This window comes from Stylophora pistillata, chromosome 13 (genome assembly GCF_964205215.1).
Source record: "Stylophora pistillata chromosome 13, jaStyPist1.2, whole genome shotgun sequence".
Classification (NCBI taxonomy): domain Eukaryota; kingdom Metazoa; phylum Cnidaria; class Anthozoa; order Scleractinia; family Pocilloporidae; genus Stylophora; species Stylophora pistillata.
The window spans coordinates 19,770,989-19,778,923 of NC_142531.1; the positions used below are offsets into that span (position 1 = coordinate 19,770,989).

Sequence of the window (7,935 nt, forward strand, 5' to 3'; positions counted from 1 at the left end):
TGTAGATTCTAGTAGGATGCGTATACTACAAGGCTGGCTGACTCATCCTAAATAAACTTTCACATTGAATATCTTGCCTGAGTGTAGTCAGAATTATACATTCTCTGCCTTTGTTGTACACTGAGGTCACGTTTCAAGCGTAAATGGTCCCAACATCTCTTGACTTTGTCTATCTTATTGGATATGTCTTAATGATTTTGTTATCTTTCAGGCCAGTTCCACAGGAGGGCTGGGTTCTGTAAAGGCAGAAGTGATGGCAGATACTGCAGTAGCTTTGGCGTCAGCTAAAATGCAAATTGTGTCACGCAAGGTCATTGGAAGGCTCGACACAGTAACGCATTCTCCTTCGGTGACTTGATTTGGTCATTGTAGATATGAAAACTCGACGTAAAATTCTCTAACTATTTGTCAGAACCGGCTTACTAGACTGTTCCATCCGTGAATAGAGCATGCTGTTCTAATAGATGACGGAAATGGTTCTATCGATTTGGTAGAATTTGTCCCCTTGTTCCTTCCAAGGTGCAGACTGGGGGTCAAATTCAACTAAATCGCTCTGAGGACGACTCAGTTTTCTCGCCCTCACGTGGGCTACTCTAGGAAGAGGCCAGAGTTTTGACAACAAAATACTACAGATTTGATAACAGCCAATTTCAAAACTGCTACCCATTGAAAACGCATCTGACTGTGCAAGACGTACGCGTGTTCATAATTATAGAGTTGACTTCTGCTATCTATTTACATTGGTAAAAAGGAATTCTTTTTATTCAACCAGACCGTCTAAATGAAAAGATACCTTATAGGTAAAAATATTTAGGATTATTTTGTTATTGACTAGGGTTTGTCTCCAGAAGGCTAAGTATCCAGTTTCCTCTAACGCTTTATTTTCCACCCATATTACCCTCAGCTAATCAGCAAGACCTTCATTTCTCCCACTGTCCGTCTTGAATAACACCTCATGTGGGACGATATTGCTATCTTGACAAGATATCTGCTTTTGCTTTCCTTCAACGACCGTCTTGACGTTAAGGAGCTTCTTTTGATTACAGTAGTAATCAACACAAATAGGGCAGTTTTCAATGGAATGTCAAAAGTAGTCCAGGAGTACATTGGTTTTTACTTTATACTGCCCTGTGATGTTTTTTTTGAAAATTTAGGCAAAAATGTGTAGTTAGGTTGGCAGCGGTGGGATTCGAACCCACGCCATCGAAATGACTGGTGCCTTAAACCAGCGCCTTAGACCACTCGGCCACGCTACCATTTACACGCTGTTTGGGAAACATTTTAGCATAACAAAAAACAGCCTTTCTTTCTTCAAACAACCGTCTGTTTTTATTGTTTTATGCCACTTGATGAACAAATTGCTCTGATACCCTCGTTCTTTATTTGTTTGTTTATAGTTGTCAGTCATATCCCATACTTTTGATATATCAACAACGGTTGAAATGGTAAATTGGCCATTGTTACGATTATAAAAGCTGACGTTTCTAGCTTTAGCCCTTCGTCGGAGCGAAGAGAGGAATTGTGGGTTGTGTGTGCTTTTAAAGGCAGAACATGGAGCTACGTGATTGGTGGGCACATGGCAACGAGAAAAGCACGAATAAATTAGTGGAATGAAAAGCGTTCGTTGATACCTGTGGGATTCAGACTGCCGGTTTGAAAGATGAGCTTTTGTTCAAGAGTTTTACGGCTTTCCGTGCTACCTAAGTGTAAGGAAAGACCGCAGATTGCCATATGTTGCTTAGAATGATTAGGTAAATTAAAATGTCTAGCGACTGGTTTCGATGTGTCCTTGTCATTCCTCTCCACGTCGCGAAAGTGTTCTCGGAATCGGTCACCTAGTCTTCTGCCTGTTTCGCCGATGTAAATTTTTTTGCAATAAGTGCAAGTTATGCAATAGATTACATGACCAACCAGGCACTTTTAAATGCGCTCGTGCACGATACAAAACGTGTCCTTTCATTCACAACACTGAGAAAATATCGGGACCCAAACGATCCTCCGCCAATGTAATCTATTGCATAACTTGCTGACTTCTTACAAAAAGATTTACATCGGCGAAACAGCAAAGAGATGATGAAAGTCGAGGAATTCATCAGCAAGAGGGCGTTACCAAATTCTCCTGAAGTGTGGCAATTTAACGATGGACTTTTTTCCTTTTTTGTCTTTAACTGTATGCCATCTAATCATTTCACTCTCAACTACTGAAAGGCATCTCAAAAGTGAAGAAATTGGCTGTTAAGGCTTTTAAAGCAACCTACCAACGTAGGTACACGCTGAGGGACTGGGAAGGAGAACCACTGAGCATGACCGTCATGGAGACAGTTACTGACCTTTTACTTGAAATAATGGAGGTAACTCATCATCTCACATCTTTTTACGAAAGTAAATAAGACTCAACTTTTGGCCTATTCAACTTCTTAAAGAGTTTTAAATGGACATGTAAACGTGGGGGCTTATATCCGAGGGGGACTTATATCTGTAGGGGCTTATATTCGTGAGGGCTTATATCCGTGGGGGCTTATATTCGTGGGGGTTTATATCCGTGGGGGCTTATGTCAGTGGGGGCTTATGCCCGTGGGGGCTTATGTCCGTAGCGGGGCATATCGGTGGGGAGCTTATATCCAAGGGGGCCCGGAATGAAAAAGTGTTGATTAAACGAGGTCAGATATTAAAGTGGTGGCAGCAAGTTTGTTGTTCTGAAAAAAAATTTTAACAAATGTAGGCGTGGTTTTAGCACTCGTTCATCTCATAATAAACGAGCTTCCTAACTCGTGAACCAATCACTACAAGCGTTAATTCTGATCCAACATTTTTCATTTTAACTTTTCTTTGTTATATTGAGTTGCTTGAAGGACATAACGGAATGCACATGGCTGTAGAAGTGGACAGAACTTGCTTCCAAAGTAAGTGCGATTTTCATCAAGAAAGTTCAGCTGAGTCCTTTTCGGTTTAGCAGTTTTAAAAAGGCGCCCAGCCTTGTCCATTTGCGAATTTAAAAAGATGTTGAATTGGCAGCGGTGGGATTCGAACCCACGCCATTGAAATGACTGGTGCCTAAAACCAGCGCCTTAGACCACTCGGCCACGCTACCTCTTACGCTATTGATATATACCATTAGTCAGACAGTTTGGTGGGGTACTCACCAGGGTGCATTCCGCATAGACCCCACGCCGAAGTTACGCCGAGGGCTTTGAAAATGTACGCCGAATAGGCCACAATTCTACGCCGTTGGTAGCATACGCCAATAACTGCCCCCGGGCCCAGATCTTTTGCCGCCGCGCCGCCGCTAAGAGAGGCGGGTAAGAGAAATCCTGGAGACTAGTTTGTTGAAGGGATGTCCATGCTCGCTATCAGGAGCAAAAACATTTACTTTTCATCTTTATGTGTTCAGTGATGGTGCTTTATTTTATACAGCCATCGCTAGAAATCGTGGACATAAGAGCCGGCTAATATTGATTCAAGAACATTTTCGCTTATCGTTGACAATCGGAGCCGGCTAATATTGATTCAGGAACGTTTTCGCTTATCGTTGACAAGGAACTATGAATTTCCGTTGTTATCAGTCATCGCTTCGGTGCCCTATAATTTTAGAAACAATATTGTTCATAGAAACAGGTAATATTCAAGGTGTGCACCTTAATTTTCGCACAATATGCATTGAATACATATACTATCGTGCTTCGCTTGAACAATTTTGCATTTGCTAACTTGTCAAGAAATATACATCTTTTAATCTTTGCGTTCCGGCTTTTAGCCTTTCACAGGTAAATGAGCTATAGGAACTATAGATCCACTTCACATGACTTAGTAGACAGAAGTTGGTAATTAGGTATACAGCGTAGACCAATAAATGTCCAAATTCCTGAAGCAAAGTAACCAATTGCTTGCCTTTTTATATAATTTGTCAATCTATGTTCTTAAATTTTAGGAATCGTCATGTCAAACGGATGACGATCTGCGTTGGCACAGAATACACACATATTGTCTTACTTATCTGCCAGAAAAGGACAGCGACCTGAATACGAATCTATTTGATCCGCGACTTTCCGGCGAGACTGAATAATGCTTCTCATATCCTGAAAAGAAAGCATTTCGTCCGTGGGAGCGGATCACATCATCTCCTCTCAAATACAGGCTGACACTTTTATGAATGATATCATCACACTTCTTTAACGAGGGTAAACACCAGTTCAGTTTCGTTCTTCTGAAAAGTGTCTCATTTGATCGGCCTCCAGACTTTTGCTGTGCTCTCACGCAGCTATAATAGCTTTCTGCAATGGCCTCTGGTCCGCCTTTTGCAAGTAAAATATCCAGGATAGCGCATGATTGTGGTTGTGCGATGCTATAAATGTCTTCCTGAGAGTAACATGAGCTGAAAACATTCTGTTCGTGTAAACGGACATTGTACTCCTTTCCACTGGTAAACTTCATCTTAAAAGCGGCATCCAAAGTATTGAAGGAGCATGCTCAAACAGGACAAGACTAGCATCGTGGTGTTTCAATGGCTCACCATGATCAGTACCTTGAACCATAAACCAACTAGGACATAGACTTTTCCAAATACCTACTTTTACAGCCTCTTTAATTCTGTCCATGTAACGGAATGCCCAAGCTGGAATAGCTTGGCTTGGGGGATGAATCTAGCAGTACAGCTCAAACAGTTAGGATGGGTGGGACAGAGGGCCCTTCCCTTCTCTGCACTCTCCTGGCTGGCAAAACTGATTCTGAATGGAGTGGGTTAATTTCCCAGTATTTATCTGAACCTTTTATGTAACCAGTGCCAGGAATACTCATGTAGCTGATAAAGCTGCATTGTTGTTGCGTAATTCAACACACAAAATTCATGTCATCATTTGGCCTTTATAATACTTATCTTACTGAAGAATTTTTGGAGTATCACCATCCAGAGGATCCTAAAAGATAGAGTGAACATGTTTTACATGAAATACTGTACTTACCCAAAGTAAATCTATAAGGCAATAAAAACAGAATTATAAAAGTTCTCCTGGTATAATATTTCCCCTTCTTCTTGATCTCCTCTTCCACATTGCTTTGGGAATTTAGTATGTATGGTCTTTAAAAAAAAAACGTTCAGCTAAGTACACTGTCATGTAATAAAAAGACAACACATGTCAAAAAAACTTATATAAATATATCCTTCTTTTTTGTTATTTACCTGAAATCTAGTGGTAGTTTCTGGTTGATTGTTTATGAACTATAGTCTTTAAAGAGTCCTAATTCAACTTTGTAGAAATTTTGCAGAATGGTTTGGTGGGGGTCTTGGTATTTGTAATTACGAAAACCAAGAGGGGTCTTAGTTTTTGAAATTACGAAAACTAAGACCCCCAAATTTACTGTTAAATTTGACCTAAAACTCAATGGAAAGGATCGGGCAGGAGATAACTTGAAAGATTCGACCTGTTTTGGTTACAATTTGACGTTATATTTCGATGGACTCGATTTTAGGGGGTCTTAGTTTTCGTCATCTCGAAAACTAAGACGGGTCTTGGGTCTGGTATCTTAGTTTTCGAGGGTCTTAGTTTTCATAACACCCAATAAATATCCGCAAACCTCGCCCGCATTGAAATAACAATTTGGCGTTTTGGATAATTAATAACTTATTAGACCATTTTGACGTCATATCGCTGAGTACTGTTACTTGTTACTTGTATTTTGACTCACCCTACAGGCTTGTCAAAATGCAGCACAACTCGTAAACATACTCAAGATACTACATAACAAAACTTATATTAAAGTGCCTATAACACTTCTTTTTTTTTTTCTATTCTACATCAAAATGTAATGACTCTTAAACATGTTTTCGCAATATTTGTGGTATTTTTCCCTTTTCTGAATTTTTTATCAAGCTCTATAATCCGCAGTTAAAATGTCTGGCCGAGCAAAGAGGGACTAAGCGCCGTGACGTCACGGTAGTAACCATGCGTTCTTATTGTACAAACGAGTGCTCCATGCTCCATAATTAGTAATTTCTCTGAATTTTTAATGATTTTTAATGATTTTTAAAGATTGCAAACAATAGATTTCACAGGCCAAGTTTATCAGAGAAGCAAAGTGAGTTACTACCGTGACGTCACGAGTATTTGAGTACCAGTACTCTTTCACGCGACCATAGAGATACGAGAAGCCTAAGTTCCATACAAATTCGGACTTTAATCGCCTCCTAAAATAACACAGACGCATCAGAATCACTCACAAATCTTACCAGACACCCTCTACAGGCTTCTATTTTTATAATTTAATGCAAAAAAATAGGTTTCTTAGGCACTTTAAGACCCCTATTAACATAAATACAATCAACTGTTACTCTTGAGTCCAAACCATATACTGCAGTGTTCCCAAACACAATCTAACAAAACAACTGAGCCACTCACCTCATAAATAGACTTCTTTGTTGATTTCTCTTTAGGTCTCCTTGGTGCACCAACCTCTGTGTCATCTTCATAATCTTCCTCTTAACCTCTACTGAATAGAAGTCGTCTCTACCATACTTCTCACATTCATCAGACTCAAAATCAAGACCAAAGATATCTTGGGCTTCCAACAAAGCACTATGGACGAACAAGACAGAAACACTATCATTGAACTCAGAAAAACAAAGCTAAAACAAAACACCATGAAGAGGAAATTGTTCACAATTGTTTCACTCGCAACAGTTTCCTTTCATGACATAATGGCATGGAAAAATGTTACTTACGCAAAGTTAAAACCCTGTCAATACAAACCGGATGGAAATAACAAGTCCTCCCTAAAGATTACGAAGCAGTGCTCTCAATAAAAATTTCCAAACTACTTACAAATCTTGAAGAGTTCCTGGAATTCTCCTTCTTTCCCTTTTTGTAAGCCTATTAATAGGATTCCCATCCTCAAATTACAAACAGCTGATGAGAAACTTCGTAACACCTTATCCCGTCTAGAACCCTTCGCTGTTTAACCCCGGAAAGCTGCTTAATCCACTGATTTTTCTGTCCTCTCAATTCGAAGATTGCACGTTAGCAACAGTTCAACCGATGTTGGTGTTAAATCCAAATGAAACTCCGCTTAGGATTACAAAGACTGCTCAGATTACCAGTTCTCTAACAATGCAGTAGTCTCCCTCGCAGCCGTTCAGTTTTGGATGTCACGCAACGCTCCCCCAAAAGAACGGCTGCTGACATCCGAACTACATTCCTTTCTCATTGTCCTTGCGGTTTGTTCGCGGTCTATTGAACAGACCAATCACATATCAGAAAATCTGAATGACGTAAGGTTTTATGCGAAAATGTGGATGTGGCAGATGATCTAGCTATCATGTCGGGAGAAACACTGAAGAAATTTGTCAATGAGAGCTCGAAATGTTTCACATGTTCATCGTTGTGCCCTGGTAAAGATAGAGTATATATTTTTGGGAAAACTTCTCACAATTTCGTTGAAATTATAGAATCTACGCTTAACATAGACGTCAACTGCTACGCCAACGACACGAACGCTAGATTGTTTGGGAGGTTGTTAAAGTTTCAGTGAGCAACTGAGAAAGTAGAAGAAGCTAAAAACTGAACTGAAACTCTTTATTCGCACTACTTCAAGAGATTACTACAGATTATAAAAGTCAGAATATATAAGAAACAGTAAATTACATCAATAATCAAAACGAAATACAAGGCGCATTTCAATCGAGGCCAAGGGCTAAACGCTTGCTTCGACCTACAGATGGAGATCAGAAGGAAAAAAGCGCGTGCTTGCCGTGAACAAACCGGGCGAAGGCTTCGAGAACACTACAATTTAGGTCGGCCAACGTCTCCTACACTACTTGTACTTCTTCATTTGCCAGTCCGCCGCTAGCTGGAGTGAACCCGATTAGTTATGTTCGTGGCTTCTTATCACCGGTACAGGAAATCGGCCCGAATTATCGAGTGTTTCCTCACGTTGGTACAACGC

General features: G+C 40.2%; 2 non-coding genes and 1 pseudogene across 2 annotated transcripts; all 3 read right to left on the minus strand.

The window, feature by feature from the left end:
- Nucleotides 1-1,174: 1,174 nt before the first annotated feature.
- On the minus strand, nt 1,175-1,256 carry Trnal-aag (transfer RNA leucine (anticodon AAG)). The gene has a single exon. It is a non-coding gene; the product is annotated as a tRNA-Leu (tRNA).
- Nucleotides 1,257-3,009: 1,753 nt separating this feature from the next.
- On the minus strand, nt 3,010-3,091 carry Trnal-uag (transfer RNA leucine (anticodon UAG)). Its single transcript has one exon. It is a non-coding gene; the product is annotated as a tRNA-Leu (tRNA).
- An 895-nt stretch (nt 3,092-3,986) lies between these two features.
- Nucleotides 3,987-7,935, minus strand: part of LOC148718064 (uncharacterized) — an 82,273-nt pseudogene continuing 78,324 nt past the window's right edge.